Source organism: Lissotriton vulgaris, chromosome 1_1 (genome assembly GCF_964263255.1).
Source record: "Lissotriton vulgaris chromosome 1_1, aLisVul1.2, whole genome shotgun sequence".
Lineage (NCBI taxonomy): Eukaryota > Metazoa > Chordata > Amphibia > Caudata > Salamandridae > Lissotriton > Lissotriton vulgaris.
The window spans coordinates 251,936,501-251,956,285 of NC_141685.1; the positions used below are offsets into that span (position 1 = coordinate 251,936,501).

Below are 19,785 nucleotides of genomic sequence, written 5' to 3' on the forward strand. Positions count from 1 at the left end.
TCTCATTGATGGCCAGCACCGATATACACTTTTATGCACACTTCCCGCCACAAGTTCTAGAATTGCGAACTGTAGAGCTGGGGAGCTACGTTCGAATCTCGGCATCAGCTCAACATCCTGTGATTCCAGGCAAATCGCTTTGTCTCCTCGTGCCTACCACAAATGAATGTGTTCTTCTGTAATGTAAATTGTGCTCATGCCATGTTGTCGAGTTCGCGCTATATAATATTTCAAGGAAAAATAAAGTAGGGCAACTCGAGTTCACACACTATTGAACGCGCACTCTTAAGTACATCAGCAGTGCACTGTGAATCGGAGCGTTTCACAGGCCTGTCACAGATAAGAAATGCTATCAAAACGAAATCCTACAAAACAATATACTACTGGCCGGCAGCAATTCATACCCGTACAACGTAGGGACTGGCTACTATTATATGATAAAATCTTGCAAACCACTAGCACCAACTCTGGCAACCATGTCCCCACTATATCGCAACATAAAACAGTATCTTTACTCTCCTTTCCCCCAGTTTCCAACACCGATCTCCCCCTCCTAATTAGCCATATAAAATCTGGCTCTCCTAATGACCTAATACCAGCGAAAATGATGGCTCCTCTAAACTCCTTCCTAGGCCCACTTATTCAAACCATCATAAATCAATCCCTTAGTAAAGGACAGGTACCATCTGAGTGGAAACAAGCAGTAGTCAATCCCATTCGGAAAAATACCACACTACCCTGGTCTGACCTTTCAAACCTTAGACCCATCTCCCTCCTACCCTACCTCAGTAAACTCACCGAGAAGCATGTTAACACCCACCTGTCGAAATACATCGAGGCAGCGGAGGGCCTGGACCTATCCCAATCTGGTTTTAGGCCCAATCACAGCACTGAATCAGCCCTCCTTTCCGTGACCGACAACATCAGGATGTCACTGGACAGGGGGGGATCAGTGATCTTAGTGCTGTTAGATTTGTCCGCTGCCTTCGACACGGTATCACATGAACTTCTTCTCGAGAGACTGAGTGATATGGGGGTAGGAGGAACGGCTCTATCATGGCTGCAAAGCTTTCTTTCTGGCCGAACTCAAGGCGTCAGATTGGGCTCTCACTCTTCACCATCAAGAGTGCTAACTAAGGGAGTGCCACAGGGCTCGTGCCTGAGCCCCACGCTTTTTAAAATTTTGTGGCCCCCTTAGCAAACCTGATAGGGTCCTATGGATTCACTCCGGTGTCATACGCTGATGACAGCCAGCTTTTGTTTCCCTTTCAAACTCTCACACCAGCAATTCAGTCATCATTTGCGGATGGGATGAGAGCAGTAGCGCATTGGATGGCTCAAAATTTCCTCCAATGCAATGTGTCCAAAACCGAGGTCATGCTGTTTGGGGGGGCGACTCTTCTATGGTCCCCAGAATGGTGGCCCCTGGAGCTAGGCCCTGCTCCCAACCCCAAACCAATAGCAAAAAACCTCAGCGTCAAACTAGATCAGGCGCTCCTGCTTAAGGAGCACACCACTCAAGTAGCAGGTGCTTGCCTCCATGTGGTGGGGCTATTGCGACGCGTCTTCCCATTTCTGCCAGACCATCATAGAAGAACACTCATCCAAACCCTTATAATAAGCAGAATGGACTACTGCAATGGACTATATTTATCGGCAAATGAGGAACAGCTGGATAAACTTCAGGTTGTCCAAAATACGGCAGCCAGACTGGCTCTCAATGCCCCTCCCAGAACGCCTTTCCGCCCTCTACTTCGCCAACTTCACTGGCTGCCAGTAAAGCAGCGCATCAAATTCAAAATCTGTAGCATGATACATAGATGCCTGTTTGGTACAAGTCCCAAATACCTAAAAGAAAAATTTGTACCATACACCCCTGGACGTACACTACGTTCAAGCAACCATCAACTTCTACAGGTCCCAAAGATAAGAAGAGCCAGACAGGGAGGTCGAGCCCTGTCTTACAAAGGACCTTTCCTCTGGAATTCCCTACCCCATAAACTGAAACAGATCAGCAATCTTGAACCATTCAGGAAAAAACTTAAAACTTACCTCTTTACCCTGCCATAAAATTAATCAAAACTCCCTCCAACTGCTTCAAGTCACACGGTAAGCTGTCCAATGTAAGCAACAGCGCAGAGCTATCCCTTCGGGAATTGAATCAGGCGCTTAATAAGCAAATAAATAAATAAACCTGACTCCAAAAGAATTCAAACGTGGAGGGAGCAAAAGCCTGCGCAGACCGGAAACACTTTAGGCAGAGCCTATGCTACAAAGTTGCAACCGAAGCCTTCACCAGACTCCAGTGTCACACGGGGTTAAAATTTGAGACAGGCTGTGGGCATGGGCGTTGAAATGACCTTGTCACTCAACCGGCGCTGTGGAAAACCCCAGACTCCGGAAATAAAGCAGCGCGCATGCGTGACTGCCGCCTGTCACCAAAACCGGCTCGAGAGCGCTCGCGCTCTCCTAACGAGACGGAATCCCCTGCTCCCGCTCCACCAAAGCCTGCAAGCAGCAAACAAGCGCCCGGATTGAGAAACGGAGGTGAACACACGCTCCAGAACAAAGACGCCGAGCGGCCGACAGAAAAACGAAACCACGCAATAACAGTCGGAGTCGGGAGAGCTCCAATGAAGCGTGAACACAGCGCGCTACTGAAAGACGCTAAATACAAGTAAGCAATAACAATAGCACAGTAAGCAATCAACAAAATGAAGCACAAATAGATAAAGCACTTAACTGGCTGCGGAGCAGCAAAGAAAGAGGAAAAAGGACTAATGTTGGGACCTTTTATACTATAGTCTCTATCGTCATTCCCTAGTGTTCATGGGAAATGTAGTTTTTGGTTATTTTTATTGGCTGCTGAGCATTTCATTAAAGAAATGAGAAAGCATAATCAGAGCCTCCTGTCCTGACATAGAATTAAAGTCCTGATTAAGTGTTGTCTGAAGGTAAAGGGCCACCGCGTGGTTGGTTGAGGAATGGCGGTGTTCTCAAACAGCAGATTAGGAATAGCAGAACCAACATAAACGTTGGTGATGAAAATATAGGAATTTTATTCGATTGGGAAACATTGCTTAATTTTCGCCAGATAAATTACATGCCGTAAGAGCCACCAAAGCTGAAATGGTTTCAAAACTCAAACATTTATTGCAGTCTCCTACACTATTTCACAGAAATTCATTCTAGGCCGTTAAAGTACATATTGGTGTTAATTAAGAGACTTCTTTGACTTGACCCTATGATATCTGAACGTCAAACCAGGTGGCATGAAGACAAGAAAAAACAGAAGTAATAAAATTAACTTATTAGGAATAAAATTGAACTTGTCAGAGGTGGGATTTGAACCCACGCCTCCAGAGGAGACTGCGACCTGAACGCAGCGCCTTAGACCGCTCGGCCATCCTGACTTATGAACAGTGCGTTTCCAAGTGCATTTAAAATGCATCATTCAAATCAGAAGCTTGGGGTCTATTTTTGTATTTTATTTTTTAGATAAACGTTTCCTTTCATATCTTGAATTTTTAGAGTTTAAAGATAAGTGAAAGCAGCTGGTCACTGAGAATTGAAATTTATCGTGACATATTTTGTTTCCTTTTTGAGCTACATTATTTTGCGTGGAGAAGACTTGCCATAGTCAATCATGTCGATGATAACCGATATCCTAAGAAATATGGGAAGATGATATGAAATACAAATCAAGCGAAAAACGCACACCATTAGCAATGAGGCTTTTTGCACATTTTGATATAAATGAAACACCTAAGCTATAAAATATGAATAAAAACACTATGTACGAGGGGGGCGTGGCTAGCAGCCGAACATGGCAGCAGCTTAGAGGGCTAGCTCCGTGAGAGAAGTGGCCTCTGCTACCATCCGTACCCTAATCCATGGCTAGTTCAGGACTCCGTGGGAGGAATCGAAGGCCCAGGACCGGGCGGCTTTAGCGGCAAACACTCCGAGGAGAATCAGACATTTGAAGGCGGAATTACGATCGTCTATCCTGATGCCCTGGAAGCCGGCCGGAAGCAGGGGACTCCGCTCATAGAAGTGCCCGACAGGAAGTGCCATCAGGCCGGCTGCGTGGGACCGGATGTGACCGGCGACCGGAGGGTGAGGATTGAGGCGTCCCATCGGCGTATCCTGCGCGACCCTGCTCACGACAGAGGAGAGCCCCAGCGGGTAACAGACCACCGGCGGCGGAGCGACAAAGGAAGCCGCCGCCGGTAATTCATACTCGATGGCAACGCGGCTGAGTGACCGGGCGCCGGCGAGGGGGAACAATACAGAAATAAACAGTGATCCTCCCCCCCCTCGCCCCGTGTTGAGACTGACTGGCAACAGCAATAAACTGTAAGTGACATTGCAGTGCACATATAGAGAGGCTTGGGAAATGGAGGCAGGCCTGGTGGAGATGGGACTCGATTTCCCTGCTGGTCATTGAATAGCTGGCTCACGAGGGACCATCTCGAGTTTGGCCAGACAGGCACACAAGTGGCACATCGGGCAGATCGACACAATTAGGAGGCAGTACCTGCCATAGCGCCGAAATTCACAACTGCCCCACACCAACTGCGACACATCTCAAGTCTATCGCAGGGCGCAATCCACAGGAGGATGCCGCAAGAAGTGCCATCCACAGGAAATCAGGCACCCGCGGCCTCCAATGGGACTACTGCTGCATGAACATTGATGAGAGACTGGATACCCATTGTGAAGACATATACCGCGCTGCCCAAAAAGGAACACAGAAACCAAGGTACGGAGCCCGCCCCACCTGTCCTCCGGCTGTCTGGACACAAGAACGCGGGGTAAAGGCTACAATAACAGCTGGACAGAGAACGCACACTTAAGCCCCCTCCCCCGGACAGCTCCTTGTAAATACCATCCGGTGCTGACAGCCAAAGAGGAACAGCAGCAGTTATGGCGTGTAAGGGCTCCAAAAGTGGCACAACACAAACTCGTATCGAACGATACGCCTGCGACAAAAACGCCTCACCCCCAGCGGAGGGAAGATCGAACGCCACGAGGACGGCGGATGGCGTAGGGGGCAAAAAAGCAACATTGGACGATGTAATGAGGGCACTGGCGCAGGTACAGACCACGGTGGGTTCCATCTCCACAGAGGTAACTCTCATTCGAGCGGATCTCCACAAAATGGCTGAAAAAGTGGGGTCGCTGGAACTGGTCACAAAGTCCCTGGTGGAAGATGTGTCAGAGCTGCAAACAGAGATGGAGAAGATCACGGCAGAGAACAAGGCGCTGAGAGAAAAGCTGGATGACCAGGAAGGGCGTTCCCGAAGAAACAACATAAGAATCCTCGGAGTTCCGGAATCTGAAGGTACCAGAGCGACAGATCTCTTTGTGGAAGACCTGATTAAATCGAAACTCCAACCTAAGGGGCTATCGACCTTCTTCTCCGTTGAGAGGGCACATAGAGGCCCGGGAGGACGGCCGAAGCAGGGGGCATCCCCGAGACCTATCTTAGCGAGACTTTTTAACTTCCGAGATAGGGATGCAATCCTACACGCAGCAAGAGTCTCTCCTCCGGTGAGGATACAGAACTCCACTCTGGCCTTCTTCCCGGACTACACAGCGGAGGTGGCTCGTAAGCGGAAGACATTCTTGGAAATTAAAAAAGAATTGAGACAGAGAGAAATTCCATACTCCATGCTGTATCCAGCTAGACTGCGAGTGGTGGCCGAAAAAAAGACTTGGTTTTTCGATAATCCGGAAGTAGCCCGAGACTGGCTGGTGGGCTGGAGACCGTCTTCTCAATCCCACCGATCGGTCAGGAATGCGAGAGACCAACGTACGAATGGACGAGCGGACGTCCAGACAACGGAGCCCGAGACAGCGAGTCACTCACCAACAAGAGACAGTGTTCACGAGGACGTGGAGGCGGAAGAGTGACAGTCCGATGGACAGAGAACATTTAATAATGCTGGAGATGCCTGGTAGGCTGCCATGGACACTGGGCTGAAGACCTCCAAGGAGAGTATGAGGGGTCGCCGACTCCGGAGTGTTCTTCTCCCCCAACGAGCAAGTAACTTTGAGTTTATATGTGGGACGGGTTAGGCACTCTGCTAAGTTGGGGTGGCGGGCAGTTCAAGGTCCGTGTAGCAGGGGGGCAGGGTGGGGGGACGCAGGGGGGAATGGGAGTATGTTACAGGTTGATTGTTTAAACTGTTTGACTCTTAAGGAATATGCGAGTACACTGCATGGCACCATGTACCGGTTAACACATGTCGGTCACGTTGGCCTCAGTCCAAGGCACGAATAGACCCTCCACGACAGCCTGACACCTGCAGCTATATGGTTAGTCTTGGGCCGTGGTTACTGCTGACGTCTCCTGTGGAGTTGATCTCCATCTCTGCATTTAAGCGATGGCGCAGGCTGCACAGACTGATAATTTAGGGGGGAGTCCCCATTCAGACCCGGTGGCCCCACTTCAACTGATGTCCTGGGACTGGGGGACAAGATAAAGAGAGGGTTAGTCCTGCAAAGTATTAGAAGGCTAACTCATGATCTGGTCCTCCTGCAGGAAACACATCTAATGGGTGACACTACCAAGGCACTAGATAGACGTGGCTACTGCATGATAGTCCACTCAGACTTCCCTTCAGGGTCCCGGGGTCAGGTATTTTAATGAAGAAGTCATCCTGGTTCATACTACAAACCGTTAAAACTGATGACCGTGGCCGATTTGCAGCGGCATGTGGTCAGTGGGAAGGGACGCCCCTTAACGTAGTGTCTGTATATATTCCACCGGCGTTGCATGCAACCGCACTTCCAGACCTGGGTAGGTTCCTGTTGGAACTCCCAGAGGGTGATCTAATAGTGGGGGGAGACTTTAATGCTGTAGCACACAATACACAAGATAGATTCCCGGTCAGAACCCAGGCGCCCGGCCCATCTCGCTTTAGTGAATTTATGGAGGCACAGGGTCTGCGGGACATATGGCGACATCTCCACCCAGAAGGCCAACAATACACCTACTACTCGGCAACCCACAACAGCCTGTCCCGTATTGATTACTTCCTCACGCTGGGAGAGGGCCGCCTCATAATTACTGACATGCTGATTAGACCCCGGGGTATATCGGACCACTCCCCACTAACGCTCAACTTGTCATGTTCTGAAAGTACACGCAAGAGAGTGTATCCGATTTACCCAGGGTATCTCAGAGTTCCACACATCCGTAAGGCCCTGAAAACGACGACCAAGTATTACTTTTCGGAAAATGCAGACTCGGTGTCATCCCCCACGACTTTATGGGAGGCCTACAAAACAGTGTTACGGGGACAAGCGATAGCAATGAGAGCAGGACATAAACGCGCGCAACAACAGGAACTGATAGATTTGGAACTACAGTTGGAAAGGGCCAATGCGGAACATATGGCAGACCCGACAGAGGAGGCGCTTCATGCGCTTCATATCTGTCAACAATTGCATGACGATCACCTTCGACGACGGACAGTAGAGAACATAGAGACGATAACACACAGAATATATGATATAGGGGACAAGGCTGGTCAGCTCCTGGCATTACTGGACAAAAAGAAGGAAGGCAGCAGGGCTATTCTGCAACTGAGAGACGCGGAGGGGCGGATACATTAACGCCCTACCGAAATTATAGACATCCTAGCTGACCACTTCCAAGGGGTATATACCCCGGAAGCGGAGGTCACAGCAGAAGCGGTGATAGCAGCACTTACTAATGTACAGCCTGAGACCCTGCCACAAGAGGCCGTAGACGACCTGGAAACTGACCTGTAGGTGGAAGAGATACGGACGGCGATTAATGCGCTACATACGGGTAAGGCACTGGGCCCCAATGGGATCCCGATCCAATGGTTTCAGACTATGACAGATGTACTGTGCAAGCCCTTACTAGACATGTTTGTGGAGAGTCGGGAGCGAGGCATGTTACCTCTGGATCAACGAATGGCGACCATAGTGGCCATTCCGAAACCGGATAAATCACCCACAGAATGCACCTCGTACCGTCCGATTTCGCTTCTTAATGCCGAAGCCAAAATCTTGGCGAAATTGTTGGCTAAACGACTGTTGCCCCACCTCTCGCACCTGATTCATCCAGACCAGTCAGGCTTCATGCCACATAGAAGCATGCTTTGAACCTCAGGCGCGTGCACGGTGCTCTCGCTAGGGCACACACGCTAACAGACCCGGCAGCTATACTTTCCTTGGACGCCAGGATGGCGTTCGACATGGTGGAGTGGCACTATCTCTTCGCGGTCCTAGCCCATATGGGCTTTGGCCCCAGGTTAATTTCCTGGGTAAGACTACTGTACACGGAACCAGTAGCACATGTAGCTGCCAATGGCCATATTTCCTGAGGCATCCCTCTGGCCAGAGGGATCCGACAGGGATGCCCACTCTCACCCCTACTATTCGCGTTGGTCATAGAACCATTAGCCACAGTCCTTCGGACGACACCATTATTGAAAGGAGTGCAGTGGGGAGATAATTGGGAGGATAAGGTTTCCCTGTATGCAGATGACATGCTAATCTATCTGTCTGACCCGGAGGCCGGTATCCCGAGATTACTGGCGCTATGCGACTCACATGGCATTTATGGAGCGGTAATTTCTTCTGGTAATTTCTCAATGCAAAACCCTCATGCTACCTCTAATTTACGGCTCAAAAGGTGTTGGGCCCTTCACACCATGTATTACCTTCAGGAGACTTTAATAATCATGAACAGTCAAAAATGCAATTATTATTTAAAGCCAATAAAGAGAGTTGTTGAGTATTTAAAGGGTTTTATTTTCTAGTCAAAAGTTAATTTTTCTCTGACAGTATATTCATTAGGAAAATATCAATCAGGTTACAGAATTTGGAAAACAGGAAAAATAGCATAATACAGAACATATTACAGTCTGCATATAAGCATTACATATAGGAATGTGGCGCAAAATGTCATTCAAAATTCTTAAAAAGTTCCTAAGAAAAAATAGTCTTGCAAGGCTAATCAAAAATCAAATAGTTTGCAAAAATATCCCATTTAGAGAAATAAATGCATAAGTCAAATACATCTTTTCAGACCTAATTAATTAGTCAAAGCATAACTTGAAGTTTAGCATCTAATTCTATTTAATCAGCTGCACTCTCTGTCTGTCTGTGTCTAAAGAGCATGCAGGGAGTGAGATAGCCCCTCCTTCACCAGACCTCAAAGGAATGTGGCCTGAAGTGCCAAGATATGACGTGGAAGCAAGAAACCTCCCCCTGACTCTCCTCGGACGCACCTCCCCTTCAGCAATCTCCCGGGACGTTCTCGTACCTAACCCATAGGATGTCTGGCCTAATCTGTTCCTTCTCTCAAGAGCTCACACACCCCCCTAATGAGCCTAGAAGCCAGCTGAGCTGAGAAAGCCAGCCCCTCCTCCGGAGAGGTAGTATTTATACACAAAATTTTGGCAGACTACACAAAATGTTTCAACTTTCAGGAAAACCTGTACCTGATTGGTCCGTCATGATGGCATGAGTTCTCATCACTCTGACGCATTCAAAAAAACCTGACTATATCAGTTTTAACAAAAGAAGCATACATAATAAATACATTTTATACGTTTGCAACAATTGCTAGGGAAAATGTTTCTATAGTTTCCTTCCTTCCTGCCACAGAGCAGTCAGATGGATACTTTTAACTAACACTGGTACATTGGCAGAATCACAAGAATGTACAGTTCAAGCTGTCCTTGACTTCTTTTGTGGTTTGAGTCAAGCTGCCACAGTCTGCGCATGCTCTCTTCTCTTTCAAAGCAAGCCATAGCCTGGTTTCACAGGCAGCCATTTAATGGTAGGCCCCAAAATAAAACAAACAAAAAGATAATATTAATGTCATGTATAAATGTTTACCTAGCCAAGCTACTAGTGTAAAGCAGCTTTTCTATTATTTATGACAACATGGCAATGTGCAACAAAGAAAAAGAGGTGTTATTAACTGAAAATATTTATCAAAATATGCAACAAGTCAAAGTCTATTAAGACAGGAATAGTGGATTTAGGGATGAGCTGGGAAGAGAGAAACATATTCTATTAATCTTCAAAGCTAAAAAGGCCACTTTTCTCTACATTGCAAAACCACATGTTAATTCAGCAAAAGCATTTTAGACTAAATAGGCCTCACTTTCATGCTTTTCATGTGCCATATTTTTAACTTGCACCAAAATGTGCGTGGCAATTTAAATGCAGTCAGTCTGAAGCACAAAAAATAAAACAATGCCTGACTGCAGATGAAATCTGCTCCATCAGCATAACCTCTGGGTATACGATCAATTGGTCGAAATCGGTCATCTACGTCTTGTGGGGTCCTGCCCCGACCCTGCCTGGTGACTGTCCATTAACGATTGCAAATACATCGTTTAAATACCTGGGCGTCCACATTACTCGAGACGCGGAGGTATTCTATACACTAAACCTGCTACCACCACTTGTTCGCTTAAAGGCGGACGTAAGACACTGGAAAACCCTGCCTCTAACGCTGTTGGGAAGAGCGGCATTGTTTAGAATGGTGGCGCTACCTCCTCTCCTATATATATTAGAAAACACCCCAGATATGGTGCCGCCTTCCTATTTTCGAAAAGTGACTGCGGCGATGACAGGCCTCCTATGGGGAGAGCGCCCAGCCAGGGTGGCACACGCAAAACTTAATCGAGGATGGTATGACGGGGGAATAGCCCTGCCAAACATACAATTTTATTACTGGGCATCACAGCTTAAGGTGATAAACCAGTGGATCCATGCCCCGCAAAACGACCCGGCATATCTAGCGGACAGAGCACAATTAGGTACACACAGCCTCTTAGCCTCGCTATATAACCAGGGTCTCTCGGCGAAGCTGATTGGCCCAACCAGACACACGGTACAGCTCTGGCATAAGGCGCAGGCACGACTCAAATGGAACGGGGTTATTACTAAACTTACACCACTTTGGGACGCTAAGCGACTCGGTTGCCTGAGATTCAGTAAGGGGTTTACCCAATGAGATAATATTGGACTCACAACTGTGGGGGACCTATGGACCAGCAACGGGATGATCCCTTTCTCACAACTGCAGCAGCAGTACGAGTTGGGTTCTAACGAAACCTACAGATACATACAAATAAGGCATGCTTTGATGGCAGTTATCGAGCCAGGGTCGACAGTCCCCGAATCTTCACCGCTAGAAGACCGTCTACTAACCGACTTTATGCAGGCAGGTGCCACATCACTCACATATCGGAAGCTACTGAATAATCTTCCAGACCCCCTGCTTAAATTGAAGGAGAAATGGGAGACTGAATTGGGTGACATGGACGAGACTGACTGGAATGCCGCATTGGCATCACCGCGAGAAGCAGGCATTTCAGCGCGATTTAGATTGGTACAATTCAAAATACTACACAGAGTTTACTACACCAGAACCACCCTACATAAAATGCACAGAGCGGAACGCCTGAACTGCCTCAGAGGCTGTGGCGAGGAGGGGACACTGCTTCACACACTTTGGGATTGCCCGATTATCGCTGCATACTGGAGACAAATCATGCGCACCATTTCCCAAACCTTAGAGACGTCACTTGCACCAGATCCCAGGGTGTGCTTACTGAATGTTTGGGAAGGAAGCGATCTGACGCGTCGAGGGCAGCAGTGGGTTACGATTGGGGTCATGGTGGCCAAGCGAGATATAGCGCAAAAGTGGGGAGTGGCAGAGTCACCGACACTTACACATTGGTGCAGGGGGATGGACAGACTTATGGTAGTCGAGCGAGCAGTATATAAAATGAAAGCTAACCCTCGCAAGTGGAATCAGATATGGCGAGCATGGAACAGCTATAGGGGAGATCTGTGCGAACCTCTACCTGAGGACGACATAGACAGCTCAGGGGACGAAGAAGAGATGGAGGACTGATACACCAGAGGATGGTTGGGTGGAATTGAGAAAGGGACTAGGATACGCATACATCTAAGTTCTGCCAGGGTACAGGACAGGAGAGGGCTACGGGGGGACGAGCGGGACTCGCAGCCAGCATGGGGTGCCTGAAGTACATTGCCTTTAACACTTATAAATACCTGAACTTATTGAGTCTAAAGTTTTGTTATATTAAAATAAAAATGTAAGACTACTAGTATTGTATATATATTATGCGAAAGCCTGACATAAAGAAATATCGACAATCGCTGCCGGACCGGAAGGTTGTTGGCTGAATAGCTGTGTAACCATACAAGAGAACTTTATGTTTGATTAACCATGAACCACCGGGTCATACTGAACAATGATGTATTTCTTGGCAATTACCAATAAAGTCTTACCCCCCCTCCCCCCCCCAAAAAAACAAAGAAAACAAAAAACACTATGTACATGTGGCAGAACCTATTCAACATTTTAATCAACAATATTTATGTTAAATGACCTTTATTAATACTATCCGTACTACTGCTCTGAGTAAAATAGATTGTATAAAACTGACACAATGTTTGCACTTTGCAGGAAACATGCCTACACCTACCCCTCATGAGGCTAAATCCCACAGGAGACAATAGGCTCATGAAATCATTGGAAAATATATGATCTTATGATATAAATATTTCCATCATAATAAAGGCTACATATGATCAATGCACTAATCATTTTAAAGGACAAATTCCCTCACTCACAGTAAGGGGCATGCTACATCATTGGGAACCACCTCACACCATGATGCCTAGACACAGTGTGGGCTGCACCTCCCTCACTAGAGGGAGGAGCTCAGATATGTTTTCGGAGGTACAATAAATACCTTTATATTGAGCAAGGAGCGGTGAGAGAAGTAGAGCGAGAATGAAAAAAGTGTGAGAATTAAAACTGGCTCTGGAGTACACAACACATATTATTAATGCATCTCTGGGTCAGGATTAAAACAAGCAAGGCTAACTAGGTATTTTATACCCACTAGATGTTACCAACAAAGTAGGTTGACATGTTTCTGCCCACGACCCTCCTCGGAGGTCTTATGCATTCTTCAGGACCTATGTAATTGGTGCTTCTGCTCAAGTTCTCAAATTAAAATGTGATAAGCGTGTAATACAAACGTAGTGGTCCATTTATAAGTCCAGAGATGTCATCAAAACTTTAAAGAAAACACATACACTAGGAAGAGAAACCAGTGCACAAAAAAACATTGGAATGTGGTAGGTCTATTTTACTTATGTATCATCCGTGCAACAAACCCTGTTTTTTCGTGGAAAACTAAGGGAGCAGGTAAGTGTAACAGGGGCTGGATGAGGCTTAACCGTGAACGTTAATAATGGAGCCTCAGCTCAGGCCCTGGAGTTAAAGCTCAGAGAATAGTATAAATAGAAGAGAGAAAAGAGAGAGAGCAAAAAAGAGTAAGACCTTTAAATCTACATGTCCAGATGCTACCGGGGCCAGCAAGTCATTGACCAGAGCTTCAAACTTTAATATAGTGCAGGCACGCGGAAGCTTGATTTTGTTTTTGACTTACCAAGCGTGGCGCCGCCGTGTGTATGCACTTTATTCCGGTTTGAAGCTCAGGCCAGGCATATTTACTGTAGCTGTACTGGTCACTGCACCCTTGGTATCTCGTGCCTGTTTATTAGCAATGTGTGGGCTTTAGTAAACATGGGTTGCCAGATGAACAACATACCTGACTCTGAATATGAACGATAAGGCATACTTCGTGAGAGGTTCTTGATGTCCTTGGTCCACCTGTGGCCGGGGCCCTTTCTCCTGTTTTTTTTTCTCAGATGATTTTCTCCATCACTCGTTACAAAGCAGGGTACTTGACATATAAAAATAACCCTATATCTGCATCTGAGGTTTTCATTTCCTTTTAGTTTTCATTTGGTCACTTAACTTTGAGTTCACAAAAATCTCAGCATTTTATATTGCTCTTACTCTTTTTTTGCTTTCTCTCTTTTCTCTCTCCTATGATGCCATACAGGGCAGACTATTCCCCCTGTTACACTTACCTGCTCCCTTAGGTTTCCATGAGGGTACAGGGTTTATTTCATTGCTGATAAATAAGTGAAATAGACCTCCGCATTCCAATGTGTTTTGATACGTTTGTTTTTGTGAGTTGGTTTCTCTTCCTAGAGTATGTGTTTTTAGGTCGAGCCTATCCCATTCCGCAGGAATGGATAGGGGAGAATTGTAGTGTTGCATCAGGAAAGCTAAACCAGCCGACGGATTTCCACAAGTGCATGTGATCGTGAACGCGCATCCGCCTGCTGGTTTAGCTTTCCTGATGCAACTCTAACAGTGCCTCACACACTTCAAAGGCTCCGCTCCCCGCCCCCCGCCTGCACAATGGGATCCGCTCCGCCCCCTGCTGCATCAAAGGCTTTTATTTCGCGGCCGCGTTTATTTACTTTCATTTTGCGGCCGCGTTTTTTTCAGGTTAGTACCACTGCGTCTCTCCTTCGGTCATTCAAAGCCTTTACGTTCTAACACCCCACAGAATGTGAGCAACAAGGCCATCAATGCCCGCCCCTACTCTCGCCCAAATACAGATGTAGAAACAGGGAAACTGTCCCATCCGCTCTATATCCGACCTGCATGCTTTGCTTTCATAGAACAAACGAACGTAGTGAGCGCTAGTTGTTTGTGCCTTTCTGCCCCTATTAGACTAGTTTTTTTCCGCTTGCATTTCCCGGCCGCTTTTCATTATTTTCTTTCTTTTTAATGTCCCGAGCCCTCTGCCCTCTGTTAGCGGCTATGCCCTCTGTTAGAATCGTTTTTTGTTTGTGCCTTTCTGCCCCTGTTAGACTCGTTTTTTTGTGCCCTTCTGCCCTCAGACTCGTTTGTTTTTTTCCCCTTCTTTTTATTCCCATTGGGAAAGCATGCAGCGGTCCATGGGACATCTTCCGCTACCGAAAGCCTGCACTCGCATTGATAATTTGTTTGTACTACGCAGGTAGTTCCCCCCTCCTTGACTAGTTGTTAACATTCCTGTGGTTTCCGCAGAGTGCATCTCACTCGCACACACTCAAGCCTCTGCGCCCCGATCCCCTCTGCACCCGAGTGACTTGTAGGGATTTCCAATGCGTCATTGCGATTGACAGGCGCTTGTGAATTGCAATCCACAGTATGTGTACTCTATATTGGTACTCAGCATTTGCGAAGCCTGCTTGCAGCGGTTTTGTGAGTGTGGCTCAGCTCTTCTTTGGGTCCGTTGCATGTAATATCTGTATTCGGACACATGGTGATGTTTGGCATGAATTTAGGGACAAGAAATGGCATAACTTGTAAATATAGGAAGTCAGTCGCTTCTAATTAACCAACCACTGTATGTCTTTAAAAACACATACTGTAAAACGCATGCTTTAGCCACCTTTCTTTTTCACCCTTTGCCCGCTCTCTATTCCAGTGCAGACACCAAGCCAGACCAAAGACCGCACTTCCGGTGCCCCACTGATCTATATTGACCCCAGTTCTCCCGGACCAAAGAATTGAGCCTGTCAGATAATTTTGTTTTGTTTCTTTCAGAAAGACCTCTCCTGTGACTGGGGCTTTTCCGTTTGCGAAATGAATGTTATTTAATTATCTTCCAAGGCTAAGCTTGAATACATTCTGCGTTAAACCCATCGCTTCTCTCTCTCTTGAACGGGAAAGGCCTAATATCCTTGTTAAAATCTGATAAAAAATAAAGTTGAGTTTTTTGAAGTCTGATTATCGCGTGAAATTGAATTTTTTAAACCTAATTACGGTCGGATTTGCATGCGGGTTTTCAGACCCATTGAAACAATTAAAACACGTTTATTAATGGCATCAATCGTTCTTGCCGCGGGACGCTGTGGTGACCGTAGAAATGCTGGAATAAACCTGCATGTCTTAAAGCCTCTGCCCCAGCCCTCTTCACTCACCTCTTCCTCACCCCTCATTTTTACTTCTGAAAATGGCATCATTGCATACATGCCACCAGCTGCGCACTTTCCTTAAACTAATTTTGTGCCTCTTGTGAACCTCCGTTTCCTCCTGTTCCCCACCCATTTGCGTGGCCTAGCCTGTTCTGAACCGGTAGTTTGGAAGACTCGTACGCCTGGCGCACTTTGATCCCATGTTGTGTGGAGTCAGGAAGTGTAAGATGTGTGATTTATACCAGTGCGCGCCCCTAAAGGCCACCGTATATTAGGATGGCATTGCTTTGGAATCCTCGGAGCTCCAAGTCCCAGCTCTGGTTTGTATTTAAAGTTGCATTGATCAAAGGGTGCTGTCTGCACCTGGAAATGTTTAGAACAGATGTGATCCAGAGGGCTGCATCGCTTTCAAACCGATGCAGAACGGACAAATGCACATGAAAATGCACTGCAGGTCAAGACATTTTTCAAGCGCTAAATATGGTTATCATGAGAATGAGTAAACAATCAAAATAATTACGTTACCAAACTGACAGCATAATTAATGGTTAATTTCAAATGTACACAAACACACGTCTAGGTAAAAAAAAATCCACACACACATCCACACAAAAACCACACACAACCAAACACACAACCACACACACAACCACACCCAACCACACAACCACATACACAACCACACACACAACCACACACACCCACACACACAACCACACGCACAACCACAAGCACAATCACACACAAAACCACACACACAACCACACACACAACCACACACACATCCACACACAAACCACACACACAACCACACACACACAACCACACACACACAACCACACACACAACCACACACACACAACCACACACACACAACCACACACCACCACACACACACAACACACACACAACCACACACACAACCACACACACACACACAACCACACACACAACCAAACGCAACTACACACACAGCCACACACACAACCACACACACAGCCACACACAACCACACACAACCACACACACAACCACACACACAACTACACACATAACCACATACACACAACCACACACACTCAACCACATACACACACAACCACAAACACACACACACAACCACACACACAACTGCACTGTCAGTGCACACTTTCCACAGACACTATCAGTCGTCAGTGCACACTTTCACTGGGCAAAAACACCACCAGCCATCAGTGCACGCTTTCACTGGGCACAAACACCACCAGCCGTCAGTGCACGCTTTCACTGGGCACAAACACCACCAGCCGTCAGTGCACGCTTTCACTGGGCACAAACACCACCAGCCATCAGTGCACGCTTCCACCAGGCACACACCACCAGACGTCAGGGCACGCTTCCACCAGTCACACACCACCAGCCATCAGTGCACGCTTTCACTGGGCACAAACACCACCAGCCGTCAGTGCACGCTTTCACTGGGCACAAACACCACCAGCCGTCAGTGCACGCTTTCACTGGGCACAAACACCACCAGCCATCAGTGCACGCTTCCACCAGGCACACACCACCAGACGTCAGGGCACGCTTCCACCAGTCACACACCACCAGACGTCAGTGTACACTTTCACCAGGCACACACACACCACCAGCCGTCAGTGCACGCTTTCACCAGGCACACACACCATCAGCCATTAGCCATCAGTGCACAATTTCTACAGGCACACACACCACCAGCCATCAGTGCACACATCAATTGTTAACGCATCCACAATGAACTATTGTAGCAATCGAAGTATGTCGCAATTTACTTTTAAACATATTAATCTAAAGCGCAGCATGAAACCATTGCTACAAAAATAAATACAATTTTTTCTGGCCTACAATTTATAGACTTTTGTTGCAATTGGTGTTGCAATATTTAGCAATGCCAATAGATCAAACTTAATTAATGCGAGACCTATTGCATTGCAAATGCTTGTTTTAGTTTTGATGGCATTATGCATACTATCTATTTCAGGTAATCACTAATGGATCCCTACTCTGGAATTATCATTGAACACTGGTTTTGTATGGCACATTTATCACATTTTTCGGTGAGCACTTGAGCAGAAACGTCAATTACATAGCTCCTGAGGAATGCCTCTACACCTCTGAGGAGGGGCATAGGCAGAAACATGTTGACTTACTTTGTTGGTAACATCCAGCGGGTATAATATATCTAGCTGACCTTGCTTGTTTTAATCCTGCCTGAGGGTTGCATGAATGAATATAGTGTGTTGTGTACACCGGAGTCATTTTTAATTTCCACACTTTCAAGTGGAGAAGTGTGGCTCAATGGTTAGAGCGGCAGACCTTGATGCAGAGATCTAGCCCGGGACCAGGGTTCAATTCCCAGCCTTAGTGAGTCTTGGGCTCAAAAATTCCGCCGACCTGATAATTCTCGCCTCGGTGCCTATTCCAATCATGGAGTACCACTCTGCAACTCTGGGCAATAGCTTGCTGAATCTCCACAACGGCCCCCACAATGCTAAGAATGACTGGCCTCCACCTTTGGGGTGCCCAGGAGTGGACGCCTCACAGCGAAAGCCAGGATGGGTTCCACAGTAGAATTTGTACAAGCGCCTTGAGACCATCGTGGGTGAGTAGTGCGCTATACAAGTATCAATTTAAATTTTACATTTGCACGCTCTACTTTCCTCTCCGCTTCTTGCTCATTAGAAAGGTATTTATTCTACCTCTGAAAACATCCCTGAGCCCGTCCCTCTATTGAGGGGGCTGTAGCCCGCACTATGACTAGGCATCACTGTGTGAGGAAGTTCCCAGTGGTGAAACATGTCACCTATGGTGGTTGACTGAATGTGTCCTTTAAAAGGAATACTCCACACTAGCTAGGCATATTGACCAATTATTATTTCTCTTTTTTCATCTCCTCTATCCAGACCCAGGTGTTTGTTGGTGTTTTGTTATTAGTATTGGGGAGTCTACGCCTGCTAGTCTTTAAATCTCCTCTGGGCCTCAATTTGTGTCTTTATTCAGTATTCAGGTAATCATAGCCAGGGACAGTAGATTAATGCGATTTTACAACCACAGGTTTTCCACATAGTCATAGATTTTCTGCATTTGGCAAATAATTCAGCATCTTTCATGCATAATTTGAGAACTCAGCCAAACAAATCTTTCAAGCTCAAACAGATCCAATGTTACTAAAGATGAAGTGCTGCACACAGTTCTGCATAGCTGCAAATCTTTTGCAAAGGATGGCTGACAACGTTTCAGATGCTGATCGCTGTATTCGGGTGTTAAACTCGTTCTGCTGTGGTGCAACTTGACCAGACACTAGTAATACTTGTCGCTAAAATAACAAAAAATGAATAGAGACTAATATACATATTCCTCCAAACTAGGACACCTAATGTGCCCTTTCTTGCTGCATACTTTTGTCAACCTGATGTAGACATACAAGCATGTGCATGCAAAAGAGGCTGCTCAGACCAATCTTATGAGAGCATCCACTGGATTGGGTGTGGAGACATCCCCATCCGGGCCAATGGGAGGAGCAGCAAGGCTGCCGTCAGCGGGAGTGGGATTTAACAAAACAAACGCCAGTGCTGAGAGATTCAATTGACAGCTAGCAATTTGAGAAAAATAGTTGCTTTGAATATAGCGAAAACAACTTGCTTCAGAATTTGCAACAAACAAGTTTAATTGTTTCTTTTTTGGTTTCTCTACCTTTTAAACACTATTTTTTTGTGCATGGAAATACAAACAATTTTTTATGTACAAAATATATACAATAACTATAAACATTATAAAAGTTAGCATTTACACACCTCAAGCATTCTTGGCCGATCAGTCATACAAAAATTCATTCATACAGACAAAAAACAAGAATAAACAAACAGTAGTTGGTCTCAGTATCAGTGGAACTGTAATTGT

General features: G+C 46.5%; 1 non-coding gene across 1 annotated transcript; it reads right to left on the bottom strand.

Moving 5' to 3' along the window:
* Positions 1–3,330: 3,330 nt before the first annotated feature.
* On the bottom strand, positions 3,331–3,413 carry TRNAL-CAG (transfer RNA leucine (anticodon CAG)). Its single transcript has one exon. It is a non-coding gene; the product is annotated as a tRNA-Leu (tRNA).
* Between the last annotated feature and the right edge of the window lie 16,372 nt (positions 3,414–19,785).